The following is a 23412-nucleotide window of genomic DNA, read 5'->3' as shown; positions in this document are numbered from 1 at the left end:
GACAAGGATAGCAATACCATTGGTAATCAAACACTACCATTATAACGTGGACCTCACTATAGCTTATGGTTGAGAGAATCAATTTGCTAACCACACGTTACCTTTATTCTGCTGTATCATTCATATCTGCTGTAGCCTATAGTGGAGTGAATATGGAACTAGGAACCAGCTAGTAGGTCTAAGTCCTTCATGGGCTGTTGAGTCATTGACATTCATAGTACAGTGTGAATGAAAATAATGTAAGAAGAAGAAGGAGAAGAAGAAGAAGAAGAAGAAGAAGAAGAAGAAGAAGAAGAAGAAGAAGAAGAAGATGAAGATGAAGGAGAAGAAGAAGAAGAAGAAGGAGAAGAAGAAGAAGAAGTAAAAATCCAATCGAAGGTATTAAAAATACTAGAACAAGGATGAGAGAAAAAAGAGGAAATGGGAGAGAGTTTGAGGAATGAGCAGGAGAGGGAAAGCACTGGAAGTAGAAAGACATGTGGATGTAGAAGAGGAAGTGGAGAAAGAGCAGGAAGAAGCAAAGATGGAACCTGAGGAAGAAGTGAAGAGAAAAGGAGGATGGAGGAAAGAGGAATGTGGAGAAGAAAAGAGAGAAGTGGAGATGGTGGAAGAGGAGAGAAAAAAGAGAAAAGAAAAAAATGAGCGAAGAGAAAAAAAGAAAAGAGAAAAACTGAGACAGAAGTTGAGAGACCAGAAGATATTCAAGAGAGAAGTGAGGCCGAAGATATCAATACAAGAACAAGGACATGAACAAGAAGGAGTAAAACAAGAAGGAGAAGAAGAGAAAGTAGAGAAAGCACAAAAAGTAGAAAAAAGTGGAAAGAGCAGGGGAATAAATGAAAGGTGAGAGAGAAAAAGATAATGAAACAAAGATAGGAGTTAAGCTAGAAGTACTGAAAAATGAAAAAGAAAGAAGTAAGAAGCGAAGACAGAAATCTACAGAAAAGAAGAAGAGAAAGAAGCGATAAGAGAAGAATGATAGAGACAGAGGAGCCAAGATAGAAACAGAAAGAAAAATAAAATGAAACAAACATGGAAGCAAAGAGAGTGAAGTGGAGAGAAGAGAAGAAGAGGAAAAAAGCAAAAAAACAAAAAAAGAATGATAGAGAGAAGGCAAAAGAGAACGAAGCAAATATAGAAGCGGAGAGAGATGTGTAGAGAAAAGAAAAGGAAAATGGAGCAAAGATAGAAAGTGTAGAAAAAAGAAGAAGAGAGAGAAGCAAATAAAGAAGCGAAAAGAGAGAAAGTAAGAACAAAAACGAAGCAAAGATAGATGCGGAAAGAGAAAAAAAATGGAACAAAGATGGAAGCGAAAAGAAAAATCTAGAGAAAAGGAGAAGAGAAAGAAGAAGAAAACTTAGAACACGGAGATAAAAGTGGAGAGAAAAGAAAGAGAGGAGAAAACAGGGAAACGAGGAGAAACCCCTCCAATACGCAAGCGCGATATCCCACCCACAATAAGGCACCCTCCCTTTACAGAAGCTAGGGGTGTTTCACCCCCACTCATCTTTGGGGCCCCCTACCCCCCTGGGGGCTTTTGGATCCCCTCAAATAGTCCAACTGAGCGTCGAATCGGTCCATTGCCGTCTCAACCGTACAAGCGAACACAGCTCTACGAGGCACGTCCACAAAGTTGCGAGACTCCTACAATAAAGTCGCTGACGTCATCACTCTAGTTCAAAACTAGACCAGATTGTCTCTCTCTCTCTTACAAGAAACTTCAAAAAATATACAAGAGTAAGTTGATTTATACATTTTATATCTATATCTCATTACATATGTCTATTTTGAATTAATTAATTGAAATAAATGAATCTATTATAAAGTTACAAAGAAATAACACTGATGACGTAATATATCCAGTTGGAAGGTTGAACAAATTGCATTACACAATGAGCTTCGAAAAACTTAGGAGAATAAGTTGAACAAATTCTTCTTCATTGCATTTTATCAATTTATCAATTGAAATGAATGGGATATATTTCAAAGTTTCAAAGCAATAAAACTGATGACGTTATATCTCTAGTTGAAAGGTTGAAACGATTGTATTACACAATGAACTTCAAAAAACTTACGAGAATAAGTTGAACAAATTCTTCTTCATTGTATTTTATCAATTTATCGATTGAAATGAATGGGATCTATTTCAAAGTTTCAAAGCAATAAAACTGATAACGTTATATCTCTAGTTGAAAGGTTGAACCGATTGTATTACACAATGAACTTCAAAAAAGTTACGAGAATAAGTTGAACAAATTCTTCTTCATTGTATTTTATCAATTTATCAATTGAAATGAATGGGATCTATTTCAAAGTTTCATAGCAATAAAAGTGATGACGTTATATTTCTAGTTGAAAGGTTGAAACGATTGTATTACACAATGAACTTCAAAAAAGTTACGAGAATAAGTTGAACAAATTCTTCTTCATTGTATCTTATCAATTTATCAATTGAAATGAATGGGATCTATTTCAAAGTTTCATAGCAATAAAAGTGATGACGTTATATTTCTAGTTGAAAGGTTCAAACGATTGTATTACACAATGAACTTCAAAAAAGTTACGAGAATAAGTTGAACAAATTCTTCTTCATTGCATTTTATCAATTTATCAATTGAAATGAATGGGATCTATTTCAAAGTTGCAAAGCAATAAAACTGATGACGTTATATTTCTAGTTGAAAGGTTGAAACGATTGTATTACACAATGAACTTCAAAAAAGTTACGAGAATAAGTTGAACAAATTCTTCTTCATTGTATCTTATCAATTTATCAATTGAAATGAATGGGATCTATTTCAAAGTTTCATAGCAATAAAAGTGATGACGTTATATTTCTAGTTGAAAGGTTCAAACGATTGTATACACAATGAACTTCAAAAAAGTTACGAGAATAAGTTGAACAAATTCTTCTTCATTGCATTTTATCAATTTATCAATTGAAATGAATGGGATCTATTTCAAAGTTGCAAAGCAATAAAACTGATGACGTTATTTCTCTAGTTGAAAGGTTGAACCGGTTGTATTACACACAATGAACTTCAAAAAAGTTACGAGAATAAGTTGAACAAATTCTTCTTCATTGTATTTTATCAATTTATCAATTGAAATAAATGGGATCTATTTCAAAGTTTCAAAGCAATAAAACTGTGAGATCTATATAGTTGAGATCTATAGCAAATTGTATTGTACGAGAAATATAGGAGAGTGATTTGAATAAATTGTCATTCATCACATTATATTATCTATTTTTAATATTCAATTGGAATAAATAGGATCTATTTTCAAGTTTTCAAGCAATAAAACTGCTCAAGCAGTAGCTCTAGCTGAGAGCTTGACCAGATTGTATTACACAATGAACTTCGAAAAACTTACGAGAATTAGTTGAACAAACCCTTCTTCATTGTATTATATCAATTTATCAATTAATATGAATGGGATCTATTTGAGAGTTTGTTGAAGCAATAAATCTGCTGACGCAATATCTCTAGTTGAAAGCTTGACCAGATTGTATTGTAAGAAAAACTTCGTAAGATTTAGGAGAGTAAATTGAACAAATCCTTTTCAATGACATTATACTATTTATTTTGGATTTATCAATTGGAATGAATGTGATCTATTTCAAAGTTTTAAAGCAATGAAACTGCTAGCACATAAGCTCTAGTTGAGAGCTAAACCAGATTTTATTGTACGCGAAATTTCAAAAAATATACGACAGTGAGTTGAACAAATTCATATTCATTCCATTATAATATTATTATATATTTTGAATAGGAGTAAATAGGATCTATTTCAAAGATCCAAATCAATCAAACTGCTGACGCAATAGCTCTAAATGAGATCATTTTTGAAGTTCCAAAACGATGAAATTACTGAATGATGTAATAGCTCCAGTTAGAAGCTATTCCAGATTGACTGTCACGCTCAAGGAATTCTGAAAAAATATACAAGTGTGAAATTTATTCATAACACATAAATATGAAACTATTTCGAAGTTTAATATAGCCCATATTAAAATTAAAATTAAAGATACTGAAATGGAGAAAATATTCTCCATTAGGCGGAGTTGAGACATTGGTGTAGACATGTTATAGGATTATGTTATATTTCATATAAATGGAATATAATATCCGATTTTCTTTAGAATAACTATTGAACCCTCTATTTTCTTGAAGACACGCCCAGTTTCGGCCAATTATGTCAGTATTATGAAAAATATACTTTGCTATATGTTACTAATAAGTACCATGTAGAAATGAATGAAAAAATATTTGATTAATTTATCAATAATATAACATAGTTATAGGATTATGGTATTACAAAAAAGGCTTATTTCTTACTATTGGATTCCTGAATTTTGATTAGAGTTTTAACAAGCTTGAATAGTGTGGGAGTTTATAACGATTATAAAGTTTTCAAGGCGTGTCCAGTTCTTCTACAGTTCTCATGTACTCATTCACCAACACTCATACAAGTATACCCTTTCCCTATGTGTTATAGCGTCTGATTTCTTGGTTAAGATTAGGAATAATACTGATTTTAGAAAAAAATTGAATTAAATTTGTGGAGGCATTTCAGAGCGCCTGTAAGACATATTGTAACTGTACAACTAATTGGAGTGAGTTCTTGAATTTTCAATCATATAATATGATTTTATAATAAAGCGTGAATATGTCTATGAACTTACAGCTAAAAGGAGTTCAACTGTGATTTTTAATGAGATAGGATGTTTTGGGCAAATATAATGACAAATATATAGTTTTAAAATGTTAATGAAGTTTTCAGGGACTTTCTCTCAGGGCTTTTTTGTGTCTATTAAGGTTCTAACAACATTTTCACAGTTTGATGACGATATTTGTAAGGTTCTAGCTATTTCTGTGAGAATACGGGAAAGAATAAGTTACGTCTCAAATCCTGGAGTGATGTTGAAAGTATTATTAATATGAATAATAATACTTGATGAGTATAAGTGATTATACTTGATAAATAATTATATTATCAAGAATAAAATAAATGTGTTCATAATAGAACCAGCCAACAGGCTCGCTTCGCTCGTCTTATCCATCTAGGCAGCGGGCTTCGCCCCTCTGTACACCCAGCTGAATCAGCCAAAAATGAGATTTACTTCTCTCGCATTTCAATTTGCACTTGCTCCCTTCCGTCAGAAAGATTTGATAGAGACTTCCAAGCTCGCTTCAATCACCGGTTGATTTGAACTATGACTATGAAATCTCGTTGTTTGTCTATTTCAATTAGTTTGAATATTGTGTTTCCAATTGCCATTTTTTATGTGCTCGAAGGAGTAAAAATATTCTTATTCTAATTAAAAACATAATTTTCCATGTACAAAAATGATTAATATATTCTGGGACGATTTCTAGGAACCTCATTGAATATGATAAATGGTCCATTAATGCTGTATTAAATTATAGTTTCAATAGTCCATTAAATTTAATAAGGATCCTAGGAACCAGGCCTATGTTAAATATTGTATGTTAATCCAGCTCTTCAAAATTTCAGTAGAGATAATATAGAGAATTCATAGAAAATCACTCATTTCTAATTCTTCCGCATCACAATCTACTAGAAAACTGAATTGAAAATGCAATAGAGAAAAAACTGGTAAGACAAGACCCTCTAAATTAGCACATTCTGTACAATCAGCACATTCTCAGGAAAAATACGGATACAAGGCATATCTTTGGCGATTTTTTTAGCACTCGTAACACGAAATTTCCAAACCCCAGCGGAATATCTGTATGAAATTTGATCATTTTCAGTCAATTTGTTTTCGAAAAAGATGAATAAACTCCGATTTTTTACGTGGGCTACCTTTGAAGGAATCAATGCCGAAAAATGAATAAATTAATAATCCAAAGACATTAATAATAAAACGGCGGTTAGATTTAATGTACGCACGTGAAAATAGAAGTCTATTTAGAAGAGAGATATATTTTCTGATTGTTCATTTCTGGTAGTATTCCTTCATACATTACAAACTATTCGGCAACGGTGCGGTGTTAGAGAAGGATAGAGCTATCTGAATTGTCTAATGACAGACAAGGTTAGAAAATCTTAATCAGGGGCTGACTTTTTAACTTGGATTCCACTATCGAGAATCGTGGTATACTGGACTTTTACTGAGAAATGTAAAATGACCTTTCAAAGTAGTGGCTTCATACGAATCGGAGTTTTAGTCTTGAATTAAATTTGAATGGAAACACAAATTTCAAGAACGGTATCTCTATCCGTCACAACGGTTTTCATCCTAAAATCGAATATATTTACATTTCCAAGCGGGATTTTATGTATTTAGATAAGGTTTCGCTTTTCTCTCATACATTTGCATGTATGGATGCGAAATTGTAATATTGGATAGAGAATCATTGTGGGATTCACTTTATAATGTCAGCAGCTGAACATCATAGAGAGAATAATATAATCATCTTCTCATAATTAAATAACTAGTAGTTTTTTGAACAGTAGACCTCACACAGTATTCTCATCCACAAGTACCTGATTGAAACTATAGACCTTATGGAAATACAGCAATAGACTGGCTTCTCCACACATCTGTGTAATCACTTGTCAGCTGATTTATGATGAATAATTCTATAGACTGATTTTTACTCCAATATTGGCGTATGAAGGAGGCTCCTTTTTCCTTTTATATTATCCTTGAAATGCAAAATTTCCAAAAACCTTGTATATACGTCGACGCGCAATTAAAAAAGGAACATACCTGTCAAATTTCATGAAAATCTATTACCGCGTTTCGCCGTAAATGCGCAACATAAAAACATTTAAACATATAAACATTTAAACATTAAGAGAAATGCCAAACCGTCGACTTGAATCTTAGACCTCACTTCGCTCGGTCAATAAATTTCCGTAATATTGAGATTGCATATTCCGGTTGTCAAATTATATTTCTACAAGCAATTCGGCAATGGTTCGGAGTCAGTGAAAGATAGTGCTGTCTACTCTGTAAGAAGTCCATACAAGAATATAACAAACTAATATTAATGAGGTGCTCACTTTATAGCGTGAACCTCACTACTCTTATAGAGTTTCGTTTTCCAGTAGTTTTCAAACGCATAACAACTATAAATTATTACTAGCCGGCAGGTTCGCTTCGCTCGCCACATCCGTCTAGCCAGGGGGCTCCGCCCCCTGGACCCCCGACTGGATTGGCCGAAAATAAGATCAGCAGGCTCGCTTCGCTCGCCTGCATGTAGACCTCAGCGGAACCTCTGTACCGAATTTGAACGTATTATGTCAATTTGATCTCGAAAAAAAACTGTTACTATATCGGCGTATCTTTGGCAAACAAAATTATTCCACCTCAGCTAAACCTGTGTACTGAATTTTTTTTAATATATTTCCATCAATTATTGAAAAAGGTGAGGAAACGCAGAAAAGCTGAGAAAACGCTAATTTTGGGCGTATCTTTGGCGTTATTTCAAATTCCTTCTAACACAAAATTATTGCACCCCAGCTGAGCTTCTGTAGTAAATTTGAACATTTTCTGTTCATTTGTTCTCGATAAAGCTGAGAAAGCGCAATAAAACGCAGATTTTGGGCGTATCTTTGGTGTTATTTCAAATTCCTTCTAACACAACATTATTGCACCCCAGCTGAGCTTCTATAGTGAATTTGAACATTTTCTGTTTATTTGTTCTCGATAAAGCTGAGAAAACGCTAAAAAACGCAGATTTTGGGCGTATCTTTGGAAATTTTTCCAAATCCGTTTTTAATGCGCCTCTAAAGGGCCAACTGAACACACCTATCAAATTTGAAATGTTATGTCATATTTTTATCATATGTTAGGACGATCCAGTCGGGGGTCCAGACTAAACGTCTGGCTAAACGGATATGGCGAGCGAAGCGAGCCTGACGGCTAGTAATATAATATTCCCAGGAATAGCTCTGATTGAAGTAGCAGTACCCAATCAATTTTTCCGCGATAAATCAGGACCTCCTGAATAGGTATTTTGGAGGTACTGGATAAATTGGTATTTAGGACTTCCTGGATAAATGCATTTTAATCTTCAACTTGGTGCCAACCTAGCAAAGTCAACTCAACTTGATGCCAACCTGACCATATTTTTAATTTAGTTACCAGATCAACAACTGTTTCGAAGAGGTACTCTCTCTAGATTATAGTTCTACATATTATCATATGATAATTATGGACATTTCAATTATAATTTTAAGATATTGGAATAAGAAGAATATACATGCTGAAAGACGAACTTCAAACCCTTAAAAACCACCCTTAGAGTTAAAATATCGCCAAAAGATTTCTTAGTGCGCCCCTAAAGGGCCAACTGAACATACCTACCAAATCTGAACGTTTTTGGTCCAGTAGATTTTTAGTTGTGCGAGTGAGTGAGTGAGTGAGTCAGTCAGTCAGTGAGTGAGTGCCATTTCGCTTTTATATATATAGATATAGCAGAGAGAATGTTAGCACACGAATAACTCAAAATAAATGTGGAGAAATTAAGTAAAAATGTGACAAATTCAACGCAATAATCTAAATTGAAGAATAGCACAAGAATCGCCTTATTATTTTAACTACTAACGTTAACACATCAGTGGCATTTGTATCGTGAATATCGTAATAAATATTTGCAATAAATATCGAATAAATTCATCTCAATACTTGAATTGATAAACAAGAACGAAAGGTGACCCAGAATAACGGGAACTTTCAAAAACGCCATAGAATATTGGTGGGAAGGGAAAAAATGATTTCATTCAAACTAATATGAGAAGTTCAAGGCGTGCCATTCAAGAATTATCAATAACATCTATCACTTTTAATTTAAATGGCTTCCTCCTGCACGAATACATTGTTCAAATCTGTGTTGACGATTCCTCATTGATCGCTGCAACATCTCATTTGGGATATTGCGGATTTTATTTACAATTTGTTTTAATTTTCAATTATTTCAGAATTATTGATCAAATTGTGAGCGAAATCTACACTGCTTGGCAGTTAATGGCAACTGTGCGAGTGAGTATTGTTTGGTAATCGTGTAATCTCACGATTAGGTTGCGTTTCCTGGTCCCATGGATCTGTCCACCTGCGATGTTCTGTTTGTGGAGCATCTCAAATAAAAAGTGTTCACAGCACGACCAATAACTGTGGTTGAATTATAACAGACGATTCAGAATGAAATTTAAGTTTCATTGTAAATTAATAGTTGCTTCAATTCATTGGTGTTCAATAGTAATTATAGGTACTAATTATAATATAATACATTTTTCTGGAATATTTTCATTTTGTATTTAACTGCTTTCAAAGTAGTCTATGATTATTTGATGTGTACCGATATGAACAAAAAAACTTGATTCGATTTTATTTGAAATTAACAATATTCCAGCTGAAATGCTGCAGCAAACGTTCATCAGGAATCTCATCAAAGATTTCAAGAGTGTATTTGTGCAGGAGGAAGCCATCTTAATGAAGTAATAGTCAAAAAGTGATAGATATTATTACTAATATATTATTAATTGGCAAGTCTTCAACTTTACATTAGCTTGAATAAAATAACTTTTGATATGTAAAATTTACAATAATGAATACACATAATTTATGAATGGAATTATAAGGAATATTCATTCATGATAGTCAACTATTCATCATGTTTTGTTTGTTTATTTTTAAAGCTTCCCAGAGACTCTAATTAGAGTATAGGAATTGTCAAAAATTTAAAATACATACAGTATTACAAAAAAAAGAAGAAAAAAATCACACAAAGGAACCCTCTCTACACACAAACTCTTCTGTGGTATAGAATACTCCAAGCATCAAAAAACTTTTCAACTCCTTCTCAAAAAAATCGACATCTTCACAATATTTTTCAAGTGAGTAGGAAGCTTTCTAATAAATTTAAGGCCCATATATGTAGGTTTTTTTCTCAAAAAGAGCTGTTCTGTGATACAGTGAAGCATAGTCTCCTCTATTTCTAGTATTGTATCCATGAGAATCAGCATTTCTAGTCATTGTCTTTCTTCTAACATGCATAATCACCTCATAGATATAAATAGAGGGAACGGTTAGTATGCCTAATTCATTAAAGTGGTTCCTACAGGACTCTAAAGGCATAATACATTTGATGGCTCTAACAGCTTTTTTTGGAGCTTGAACACCCTCTCCAGATCTACTAGGAATCTGATTCCACAGATTGTATAGAAACTAGAAGTCCAGTAAACATGACTGTGAAACATTTATCGGATTACTTCAGATAACTTACTGTTTTTTGTGAGATATAGTGATATTTATCCATAGTAAAACACTAGAATATTGTTTGAAAATATTACGAATTCATTCAAAAGTTACAAACATGATCCAACACCCATGGTAGAAGATGACACCTTAGATGTTGCAAAATGTTTGTAACTTTTTAATTAATTCGTGATATTTTTAGACAAAATTGTAATGTTTTCTCATCTGAGTAATTGGAATTGACTGGTAACAAGCATATCAATTCACTCGGAGCAACACAAAATACAAAGATAACACGAAATGAAAAACAATATAGCCTACACTGATCACACACAAACGAAAACAGCACAATTTTGAAAAAAAAACAAAGAGAACAGACAGTCTCTAACTGTGACCTGTTGACAATTTTTTTGCAGCACTCTCATTTACATTTCAATTAGCGCTCATTAGAAGTGACGCCGGACTTGCTTTAATTAGAATTAATTATTTTTGAATTGTAATTGAATCCATTTGCAGTGACGTCATTATTGGAACAGGGCTCAACAGGGATTTGAATCGAATTAGGTGAGAGAAAAAGATTTAGAATTCTTTTGTGAGGTGTATTTTGATGATTTAGGTATTTTTTATCACAATATGCGTTGGAATAAGTGAATTTATTTTGTTGGAAGAGATGTTTGCTCAATTTATTATGCAAGTAATATTTTTCATTCCAACTGCTTTAACTGAAAAATTGTGTCTCAATTTTGAAGGTGTTTTCTCGATGGCTTATTGTGAGATTTACTTTATGAAGTCAGCACCGGATTAACAATGATTTACTATCCTTGTCTACCATTGAACAAAGCAGATAGCTCTGTCCTTTTCCAGCTCCGCTCCGATTGAAGACTATGAAGAAATATGATGGACTACCAGAATAATGAATTTCAATTATGAAAACATTTTATTTAATTATGAGAAGATATTTATATTCTCTTGGCGAATATAACCCGAGAAAAATAATCTAGGAATTAAACAGTAGCTTTAATCTATGATATAACATACTGTATTCGAGATATGATTGATCATTATCGACAAGAGTCAACTATTAATATTATATTGGATATAAGAGATAACTTTTCACTTCTCCATATTGGTAGATTTAATTTTGAATTCCAACACCTATGCGTTTAATATAGGCTACCTACTGTTCTCTCCAAAACCGTATAGGCTACTCGAAGCTTGTTGTGTAATATGCGATCATATATATATATATATATATATATATTGTGACATCACATTTCACAAGCAGGCTGGCATAGCTCAAATTGATAGTAGCGAGCAGCAATATCGATGAGATAAGATGCCAGCCTGCTATTACTTCGGTTCATACAGCTTTAATTATAATAAAAATTCATTTCAGTACCTTATTATAGCTGTCAATGTATGTCAAGTTATATTTTTAATTATTATTATTTACTCTCTCTTGGAAAGGTGTTCTTCAAATTATCTCTACCTCCATGTTCATTATCTATTCCTCTTACATTGAGAGTTCTCTCTTTTACAATTGAGGGTGCTTACCCCCACCTCCATAACTTTGGGGAAATATCGGCGTTATCTGCTAGAGTAACAGGACTCTCTCCCGGCAACTGAGAAGGAACTCCGCCTGTGTTTTTGTCACTCTTCTCCTAGACTTCTCGGAACTCGCAATTGTATAGGTGTGCGGAGAATCGAAGTGATTTAAATGGTTTAGTGAATACGCGTGTGAAAGAAGGCTGGCGGACGGAAGGCTACCTAATGCTCTACCGGAGGATTGCTGTCTGGGGACGATGCTTAAATTAAAACCGGTGAGTCCGTTCCTTATGGAAAATTAGTTGAAAGGGACCCTTAGGTCAAATCCAAAAAGTCTCACAAAATGGCGCCCGAACAGGGACTTTAGGAGGGGGCTCACTGTGAATAATATTATCAATGAAAAATAATTTCTAGTTGAAAAAGCCTTCAGTATTTTCTTAGTAAATTTTTCATTTAGAAATACTATCAGCATATTAATTTATCACGATTCAGTATTAATTTAGATTAATTAAAGATTGAGTTACCTGAGATAGAATTCACCATTCAAAAATTATTGAATCTATTAGAATGATTTATAGAGCACACCTTACCGAGAGAGAAGTTTATGCCTTTGGGATAGATGTATAAGGCTATTTCTGTGATATTCATATTAATTTTAACAATATTTTAAGAAAATTGGGCTATATTATAATATCATTCAGCAGAGCTGTACAAGTAATGAATTATTGAATTATACAAGTCACACCTTAAAAATGCCTGCTATTGTTAATATCAGAAAAATAATGAAAATACCTCATACTAGTCATATTTAGCGTGAATTGAAGTTTTAAGGGAAATATATTCATTATTTTAATTATTGATCGATTAAACAGTCCTATGATGAAACATGAATGATTATCGCATATTTGTCCTGCAAAGGCATGCAACATAATGATAGCTTGATGATGTCAAGGATTTATGAAGGGCATACTAAACTCGACTGCTATAAACCTATTACAAAATAATTATTATAAGCAGACTCTATATGAATTATATAAATTATTATTACAATTTATTATTCATTAGAGAGTTAGTTATATGAATAGTTTCTTAGAGAACTTCATAAATAATATAGTCCATTTCAGTATTATAAATCCTTTATTATATAAATCACCTTCCTAATAAAATATTTCATGTTGAGTAGCCCTATATTAGGTACTTATTGAGTTATTAGTATTCATTGATGCTTTATTGGTATTATTGGCATATAATTATGAATTATATGTTATCGAAATAATGCTAATATTATTGACACATAATGATAAATCATATATTATCAAAATAACGATAATAGGCCTATTTATCGAATATAGTATGATATTATATGGATTGCCTTAAACTACTACATGACTTGTGGTTACACCAACAATTCGAAAATTATTTATCCGATGAACAATATTATTGCAAATCAAGGTAATATTTTTAATGAGGCTAATGTTATTATACAAATTAAATACAACAATTTCGGAATCATTTTAATTATCGAATATTGTAAGTTGAGGTGATGTTTCAATTGATGCGTATTATGCAATATTAAATATTATCAAAACCTATGACAATATTATTGGCAAATCAAGGAATATTATATATTATCAGAACTAATTGCAATATTTTATTGAAAGTTCTATTGTCCAGTATTGTATTATTTTATGAGACACAGTACAACAAGTTTGAAATGTTGGAGTAACTTAATCATTGCAAATAAAGTGTTATTTTTTATTGATGCTTATTATAATATAATATAATAAAATATAGATAATAATCATCATAATTCATTTTTATATTTTTGATGTTATATTACGTTATGAGTAGGGTATATTACTTGTGATTCATGTGGGTGGAAGACTTTGCGATACTGGTTATTTTATACAAGCTTTCAATTGATGAGCAATAACCGTTCAACTTCTATCGCGCATTATAATAGTCAACGCTCATCATTAACCGGTTGTTATCTTATCGTCTATCTCGCTTCACTTCAGTTGAAAACTTCATTGTTAAAGTCTTCAATTATCTTCTCTCTGATCTTCATTTGAATTAGCCTTCAGGAATTGCTATTTGCAAACTTATGTGGCATCACAGATGTCATGTTGGAGATATTGGAGTATGGCAGGCCAGCAAACTTAGTATTGCATCTTCTTTGGTCCTCCGGGCCAGATTATTATTTGGGATTTTCTTTTCTTTTTTTTTTTAGGTGAGTGGGGCTTGTTGCCCACTTCACTAATTATTGTAATCATTGTGGAGAGAATTCCACTTGTAAAGTCGAAGGGCTTGGACCCAGACTTATATCAATTTTGTACTGATGGTTGATTGTTTCCCATTGGGTACTACCATAATCCTAAAGTGTAATAGTGCAATATTGGAGATGCTTGGCTAGTCTTGCTGCAGTTGACCCGATGTGAGGGCTGAAATGTGCTGTATGGGTGAGAAATTGGCAAGACCTTGAGACTCAACCTCTTGCAAATTTGGGGCTTTTATGTGACATCACATTTCACAAGCAGGCTGGCATAGCTCAAATTGATAGTAGCGAGCAGCAATATCGATGAGATAAGATGCCAGCCTGCTATTACTTCGGTTCATACAGCTTTAATTATAATAAAAATTCATTTCAGTACCTTATTATAGCTGTCAATGTATGTCAAGTTATATTTTTAATTATTATTATTTACTCTCTCTTGGAAAGGTGTTCTTCAAATTATCTCCACCTCCATGTTCATTATCTATTCCTCTTACATTGAGAGTTCTCTCTTTTACAATTGAGGGTGCTTACCCCCACCTCCATAACTTTGGGGAAATATCGGCGTTATCTGCTAGAGTAACAGGACTCTCTCCCGGCAACTGAGAAGGAACTCCGCCTGTGTTTTCGTCACTCTTCTCCTAGACTTCTCGGAACTCGCAATTGTATAGGTGTGCGGAGAATCGAAGTGATTTAAACGGTTTAGTGAATACGCATGTGAAAGAAGGCTGGCGGACGGAAGACTACCTAATGCTCTACTGGAGGATTGCTGTCTGGGGACGATGCTTAAATTAAAACCGGTGAGTCCGTTCCTTATGGAAAATTAGTTGAAAGGGACCCTTAGGTCAAATCCAAAAAGTCTCACAATATATATATATATATATATAAACATCACATTGAACTCTTTTATGGGAAATGATTAGTCTCATTGGAAAAACAAGATGGCCGATTGTATAATCTTAATTTTTCTTGAAAAAGATGATTGTTTGTTCAGACTTTTTTAGCACTGTTTTGGTAGTAAAATTGTTTTTCACGAGATTAATATTAGAAATAGAAGGTAAAAATGATAGTTTTGGAAATAGGACACTGAAGGATTGACTGGGGGAAACTTCCATTGAATTGAACGCTGATTAAATTATATCATCCACGTTTTCATTGGTTCTCGTAACATTGTTACGTTACATTGTTGGTTTCAAGAATGGTTATATTTTTCAATATAAGTTCAATATGCTATCAAATATATAGAATACTATCAAACCACCATAACTTCCTTGCAACCGAGAGAAACACTATCTTACAATCAGTTCTTTATATTATTATCAACCGAATTACAGATTTGATCAGAATAATTACTCTCCAGATATTATGGACCTCGTGAAATAACGTCATCTGAACAAGTAATATTTGGAGAATCAACGCACATATTGGGCAACAATGAGATAATTTTACAGTAATTGAATTCAATAGGATAGTAGTACTTTCAACCGGGTTTTTTTAACTTTCTTAACCGGGTTTGATTGGGCTGTGGAGGTCTCTCTCTACCCATCCATTCCAGAACAGTTAAATTCAATATTCTGTTTTTTGTGGTAGGGGATTACTACAGCACCTAGTTGAAGACTAATAAGCTATTCTACTTTGACTTGAATATTGTTTGTGAAGGTAAAACCCATTGGTTAAGTCTTCAATATTGGTCAAGGGATGAATTGTTTAAATTCACAAGATATTTCTAGTTTTATCAAGGCCAAAACATATCAAATTGTGATCCTTCATAAATCTAATACGTGACAGATTTGTTTAATACGTCTCGATTGATTGAGTACTTTATTTATGTAGATCACAATATATACTGGCTTTTACACTTATATACAATAGCTTACAATACAGCAAAATTATTGATGAATTTACATAATATAGACGAAGAAAATAATTATTTAACTGCATATAATATGAAAAAAGCAATTGATAATAGCTATAGATAATATTGTTATGCATCTACATAAATTGGCGGAGCTTTGGACATATCAATGTCCATTTTTTGGAAAGAATATTTAAAATATCCTTCCCACTAACTCTCTACCAATTGATGAGAGATCCTTAGCAATTCGACAGATGGCTTATCTTCAATTATGGATAATCTTGTTATTTTTCACATGAAAGGATACAGTATTCTGCTTTGAAACTCAATATTTGTGAAATAAAAACAATATTGTCAGTTCCACATAATTTACATTAAATAACTTCTTATTTTCTTATTTATTTTTATTCCACCTTAATATGGAGAAATTCAACAATATCTCTGTTCATAGTGTAGATTCAATATTCGTACTTCCAATCGAGCTCAAATGGGCGATGGGGGTTTCTTCCTACCCTTTCTACCCCTTTCTATCAACAGCTAAATTTGATATTCATTGGTTCAGCCGGGCTTAAAGCTGTGCAAAATTGAAAAAAAAATTCTACTGGTGACATTTTTAAAGTTTCTCGATTTGTAAACTATCAGGCAATCAAAACAAAAAAGTTTTCCTAGGAAAAAAATTTCTCTGAGCATTACTTTTTAAGATAAGAGCGCGTAAAGTTTGAATTTTTGGGACAGGTCATTTCAAATACGTTAAAGGAATAAATCCATGGAAATTTGAGGATGAATTCTTCATGCCTCGTATTGTTGATTGCGTTGAACGAAAATTTCTCAAGAATATCAATTTTTGAGAAAGTTATTCAATTAATCAAAAAAAAATAACCCAACTAAAAATTATTTTTGGTAAATTGAATAACTTTCTCAAAAATTGATATAACATTTTTTTGTTTTATTTAATCAACAATAACATGAAGAATTTATCCCTATAAAGTTTTCCAATTTACCAAAAAAAACTCAACTAGAAGTTATTATTATTCATCAAATATGTAAGCAAGATAGGACGCCTCCACCAAAGATATAAGCTAGTGGAGAGGAACCTCTACCAAATATGTGACGGGGGACACAAAACTATTATGTAATAGGTTTTGGTGGTTGTAATGATGAAATCAAAGGTGAACAATTCCATTGAGATATTAATTGATTTGATATCAATTTTTGAAAAAGTTATCCAATTTACCAAAAATAACCCAACTAGAAGTTATTTTGAGTGCATAAATTTTAAATTTTTGGGACAGGTCATTTCAAATTCGATAAGAGATGAAATGTTGAGGATAAATTATTCATGGTATTGTTGTTGTTTGAATAAAACAATTTTTTTTTAAATATCAATTTTTGAGAAAGTTATTCATTTTACCAAAAATAACCCAACTAGAAGTTATTTTTGGTTAATTGAATAACTTTCACAAAAATTGATATTTTAATTTTTTTTTATTTATTCAATCAACAATACCATGAAGAATTTATCCTCAAAATGTCATTGATTTATCTCTTATAGAATTTGAAATTACCTGTGCCAAAAATTAAAACTTGATGCACTCATATCTTCAGGGTTTGTGTGGCTAAGAGGACCAGGAGTCCTAAATCCGCCCTAATAAAAACAAATAATCAATCTACAGATGGGAATTACTTAATTATTTAATTGCAATATCTCAGTAATTTCCATCTGTAGACTGGCTGGCCGCTATGGCTTTGTATAAAATGAGCGCTGCTATCCAGAGATTGTCAGTTTGGTGTAAGGGTAAGCATTCCTGACCGGCAATTAGGAGGTACTGGATTCGATTCCCAGGCTGACAAATAATTTTTGGAATAGTAGCGCTCATCGAATTTTACATCTAGCTGTTCACCCTGTTTTCACTTTTTTCACTAGCAGTGGTCTTCGGGGTGAATTATAGCATTTAATCTGGATTTTCCATTATTACTAATTATTAAATAATCAATCAATCAATCAATATCACAAATAATAATGATCGAAGAAAACTTTTTCATTTTGATAGCTTGATAGTCGAAAAACTTTGAAAAATGTCACCATTAGAAAGTTTTATTTTGCCTTTGCACAGCCTTAACCGGGCCTGGAATGTTTCCCTCCACACATGACTGTGAGAAGTTTCTCCAACGGAGTTCGATGTCTCAAACTTCATTGAAAGATAAATAAGAGAGCGGGAAAATTAATTCACTTACATCCAAAGTTCAAATGTCGATTCTAATCTTCAGTGTTCTGTAAGGTTTCTTCTTTGCACGACAAACTAAATGACAATTAGTCTTCGATGTCAGATCATTGAACGGGAGTAGAGAGTTCTTACTATCTTACTGATGACCTTGGTGAGCTCCACGTTATAATGGCAGTCGAATATATTCTCTTAATTGTTTGATTGATACAATAAGTACATCATCAAAATGATAGGGAGAGAAAAAGTAAGGAAACCAACCTTGTGCTATTCCTGTCCCAAATTTAGATAAGGTTACACATAGTCCAAAATAGGTTAAGTCTTGTAGTTGTTCACTTTACAAAATTTCCAGTCCTCAATAATTTTCACTGAGTAGAATTTAAATTTAGATGCTTCAAAACCAAACATGGGAGAAATATTTCACAATATTATCACTAAAATAGGAAATGTTCACATATTAAAGAAATAATTTTGTATTTGATTAACATTGATGTTGCTTTCCTTATCTATCATTCGACAAAGCAGTTGGCGATATCCTCTTCTAGCTCTGCAACGTTGCCTGATCGTTTTTTATCAACGTAGAAATTCAATAATCAGAATATAATTCAATCTCGAATATGAAAATTTATTATTTCATGATTGAAAATTATATTCTCTTGCCGTAAAAATGATTGATTATCCTATTATCATTATTAAGCGAGCAATTTCTGTATGGTTGTTTATATTTTTATATCTGGTTATTTTATAACTAGTTATTCATGTTCAACGGATCTCGAAAACGGCTCTAACGATTTTCAAGAAATTTGGAACATAGTAGGTTTATGATTTAAAAATTTGATTGCACTAGGTCTCATGCTTGGGAAAACTCGCTGAATGACATTAAAAGGATAATTAATCCTTGGCTGAAACAGCTGAGACTATTGTCGTCTGTGAGACTTTCGTAAAAAAGTGAGTGAGCGAGTGAGTATGTGAAAAATCAAAATATCGCATCCCCGAAAATCATAAGCTGACATAATTATATAGCCAGCTGTAGAATATAAACACGATCATTTTAGAGAATTGTGTTCTGTTTATCAATAAATAAAAATAACGAGCGAAGCTCGGTGCCCCGATATTTATATACGTAAATTAACAGTTAATATTACTCATCCATTTCACTATCATGGCGAACTGCAAGTTAAAAATTAGACTATTAATTATTATGTAGTGACGTCAAAATGGTTCAGAACGAATAAGTTAATATTGAATCAAGTATGACGGTATCAGCTATCTTATATGCAAGACAGTAGCAAAGCAGAGAATCGGAAACGTTGTTCTCCTATCTTCCTCCACTGCCACTAACATGGACCTCATTATAGCGATTTAGTTCTTATGTCTAGAGCCTTATTAGCTCTTAATAATCCTTTATCTTATTAGTTCTTAATGTATAGAGCCTTTAGTCTTTGTCCGTTTGTGGTTTTTTGTTCTACGGTTACTTTCGATTGCATTCATAAATAAACTTCAAATTTTCGAAAAATATTCTTTTAAACATAATACAGATCAAGTTCATTGGCTAACGAAATAGACTCACTACTTTTTCGACAGAATATCAGCAGCATTTTGAGCGAGTTCCCCAGCTCGGGGTACTCTCGAGTGTCATCATTGGACACTTTATTTGGGACATCATGCAGTTTTTATTCATTTTTTTAACCTACCTATTTATCTACAATGCAAATGACACTAATGTAATAACATTGGTAGATAAAATAATAAGGTAGTCCTTGTGCTATTGTTCTTCCAAATTTATAGGTGACAAAGTCCAAAATAAGATTAAATTTTCACGTGTACAATTTTTATGAAATTTTAATCTTTTATATAAAGATTCACTCATTAATACAAGAGTAGAATACATTTTGACTCGAAATTGGTGGATAGAATGAGTAATCATTCAAATAAAACGTTTTCTTTCGACTATCACGTTTTACCTGTTCTGGTCTTTGAAATAGTCTTTGGCTGGGCACGTTCAACTGTCGGTCCCGGCTGAAGTATGACAGTGGTAAGGCCCATTGACGGCTTAAATTATATATTCAGGTGGTGGGACCTTCCCGCAAGGGACTACCCACCAACAAAAGCCATACGAATCTACTTTTGGGAATCAAAATTTATCAAAAAATTCATCTTTATGATCGTGTCTAGTTTTGAGACCACCTTCTCCTGGTCTTTGAAATAGTCCTTGGCTGGGCACGTTCAACTGTCGGTCCCGGCTGAAGTATGACAGTCGTAAGGCCGATTGACGACTTAATTATATATTCATTACGACCTTCCCGCAAGGGACTCCCCACCAACAAAAGCCATACAAATCTACTTTGGAAATCAAAATTTATCAAAAAATTCATCTTTATGATCGTCTCTAGTTTTGAGACCACTTCTTCCTTTGTCTTCCAACGTCTCTCTTACCTGCTGGTTTATGGTTGGGAGCTTCCACAGGGATTATACAGGTTGGCATTCTGTCGATGTGCGTTTCCCATCTACCAGGGAATTTTTCAACTTCTTCATTGAACCTTCAGCTCCTCTCTTATGTTCTCATCTCGGAGTTTGAGATTGTTAGTTGTTAGTTTCATGTTTATTAATTAATATTTCATGTTATGACAAATCCAAATTGGTAGGCTCTATTTTTATTTTCCTCGCCCTATTACCAAAGGTAGGGAAAGTATTGCTTTCCGAAAAAAATTAAGGTACCTCAATTTCTAAATTTCTATACGTTTAAAGGTCCCCTGAGTCCAAAAAAGTGGTTTTTGGGTATTGGTCTGTATGTGTCTTTGTGTGTGTGTGTGTGTGTATGAGTGTATGTGCGTCTGTGTACACGATATTTCATCTCCCAATATCTTGGGAATGACTTGAAATTTGGAACTCAAGGTCCTTACACTATAAGGATCCGACACGAACATTTTCGATCAAATGAAATTCAAGATGGCGGCTAAAATGGCGAAAATGTTGTCAAAAACAGGGTTTTTCACGATTTTCTCGAAAACGGCTCCAACGATTTTGATCAAATTCATACCTGGAAAAGACATTGATAAGCTCTATCAACTGCCACAAGTCTCATATCTGTAAAAATTTCAGGAGCTCCGCCCCATCAATGCAGATAGATTCCCAATTATCAGGCTACAAATGAAACAAAAGAAATCAAGTGGAGTAGATTGAGCATGAAAATCTCTACAATTAATGTTCAGTAACATTTTCACCTAGAATTGAAAATAAGCTCGAAATTCGAGAAAATAAGATTATTCAATTGCAAACTGTTGGCAACTGTTGATTCTATTAAATCATTCACTATGAAGAGATAGCAGACTTCATGTGTCTGCAGCGCTATTGTCCTGTCACCAGCTGGCTCAGATCTTAGAAATATAGACTTTGAGATGCGCGGGAACACTAGCTTCAAATGATCAATTTTCATAACGCCAAGGAAAGTTGTGTGAGTGCACCACACCAGATTTTTTACTCTTGACTTTTGTTTCCCTAACCACTGCGACACCATACGCTTATAATATATCTCGGAGTAGATCCAATCTTGTGCATCGCTTCACACTCCTTAGAAAGCGCATCTCAGCTTGGATTCTGCTGATTTCTTTTCTACCTGGAACCCATGGTTCGCTTCCGAAGTCAACACTGGGATGGCGATGGCCCTGTAGAATTTCAGCTTGTAACTCTTCTTACTCTATTTTTCAATGTCCTATGAATTGTTTGTTTGAATTGTTGTATATTGGAATTTTCAAATAAATTTAAAATTGAACTTGATTTAACATATTTATTCGAAAACCTCATCACCATTGAAAACTTTGACTCAAAAATTTGTAGAGGAAAGAATCATTACAGTATTTCTCTCTCCAATGCTACAAGAAATAATAGGGAAGCTGAAGGATTACAGCTTACATCTTCTCACTAACCAACATATGGGAAAGCAAATAAGGATAGATCATTGTAGGATGAACAAGAAGAGAACTGTAAGGGAGGAGGAGGAGGAGAAGGGAGAAGTAGGAAGGGGACGAGGAAGAGAAGGAGGAGGAGAAGAGAAAGTAGGAGTAGGAGGAGGATTAGGATTGGAAGATGATCGAAAGGAAGAAGTGGAAAGAAGAGTTGGGGGAGAGTGGTGGTAACAAGGAGTGAATGAAGGAGGAGGAGGAGGAGGACGAGGAGAAGAAGAAGGAGGAGGGGAGAAGGAGGAGGAGGAAGAAGGGGTGAAGGAGAAGGTGGTCGAGGAGGAGAAGGAGGAGGTGGATGAGACAAACAATAAGAAAGAAGCAGGAGAAGGTGAAGATGAGGAGGGGAAGAAGGAGGAGAAAAAGGAGGAGTAGAATGAAATGAAAATATTATTTCTGATCCCAAGCTGGCAGATTGGAAAATAATAAAGTTAGGGGAAAAAGAATCGAGTTATCGGCTTGTTTTATTCTTTCTGCTTCCTGTTCTTCTTCATCTTCTCCTACTTCTTATTATTCTTCTCCTCCTTTTCATCTCTCACCATCTTTTTCTTCTTCGGCTTGTTTCTCTTTGCAAACCACAAAGTTACTAGATATTTTTGTTGGTTAGTCTAGACTGAAATTGAGAGTTGAATGAAAAGTTGAGAGAAACAGAGAGAAAATTATGAAGAAGAGTGAGAGAGAGAGAGTTGGAGAGAATGTACTTCCAATTAGAGTTGAAGAGTTAGAATGGCAGAGGTCACAGAGAAAATATGTGAATGGGATGAAAATCAACTTTTAAATTTCTAAGTGAGATTGTCATGAAAATAATTTTTTCAAGGTAGGCCTATTAAAAACAATGTGATAATTCAGAATTTCGATAATTATTTCTACAGAGGAAAACCAATATGGTAATTATAGACCGAACTGAGCAGGATCTAATTAGAGAAATTACTGAAACTGGTTAACAATTATGCAAATTTATTGATGAATTATAATCGTTAAGAATCAAATAATAATAATTAATTAAATAATTGACAAATTGGAATAATAGAGTTTTCAAAATTTGGTAATAAATGTTCTTGATATGAGATAATAATATGAATGTTCTTGGTAATATAGTGCAATTAGGATTTTAATAGGGGTTACACGGTATTATAGGAGGATATAGTCCTGCACTCTTTCACAATAATTAATTGATAGAAAATTGTAGCTTTCTCAATTCACTGATTGGATAGAATAAGTATTTTTCGCTCACCAACTCGATCGTGGGGCCCCAATTCACTTAATAATTTTATTTCACTTGAAGATCTGGCGTGGAATGGCGTCACCCAGGATTTAGTTTCACA

General features: G+C 33.4%; 1 protein-coding gene across 1 annotated transcript in view; it reads left to right on the top strand.

Moving 5' to 3' along the window:
- Positions 1-1565: 1565 nt before the first annotated feature.
- LOC111058146 (prohormone-1) overlaps positions 1566-23412 on the top strand; it is a 148482-nt gene continuing 126635 nt past the window's right edge. Inside the window, exon 1 of the mRNA XM_039440880.1 lies at positions 1566-1737. The gene's annotated coding sequence lies outside the window, so the exon portion shown is untranslated. The remainder of the gene's footprint in view (positions 1738-23412) is intronic.

Source organism: Nilaparvata lugens, chromosome 14, assembly GCF_014356525.2.
Source record: "Nilaparvata lugens isolate BPH chromosome 14, ASM1435652v1, whole genome shotgun sequence".
In the NCBI taxonomy this organism is placed as follows: Eukaryota; Metazoa; Arthropoda; class Insecta; order Hemiptera; family Delphacidae; genus Nilaparvata; species Nilaparvata lugens.
This window is presented reverse-complemented; position numbering and strand designations above follow the sequence as displayed.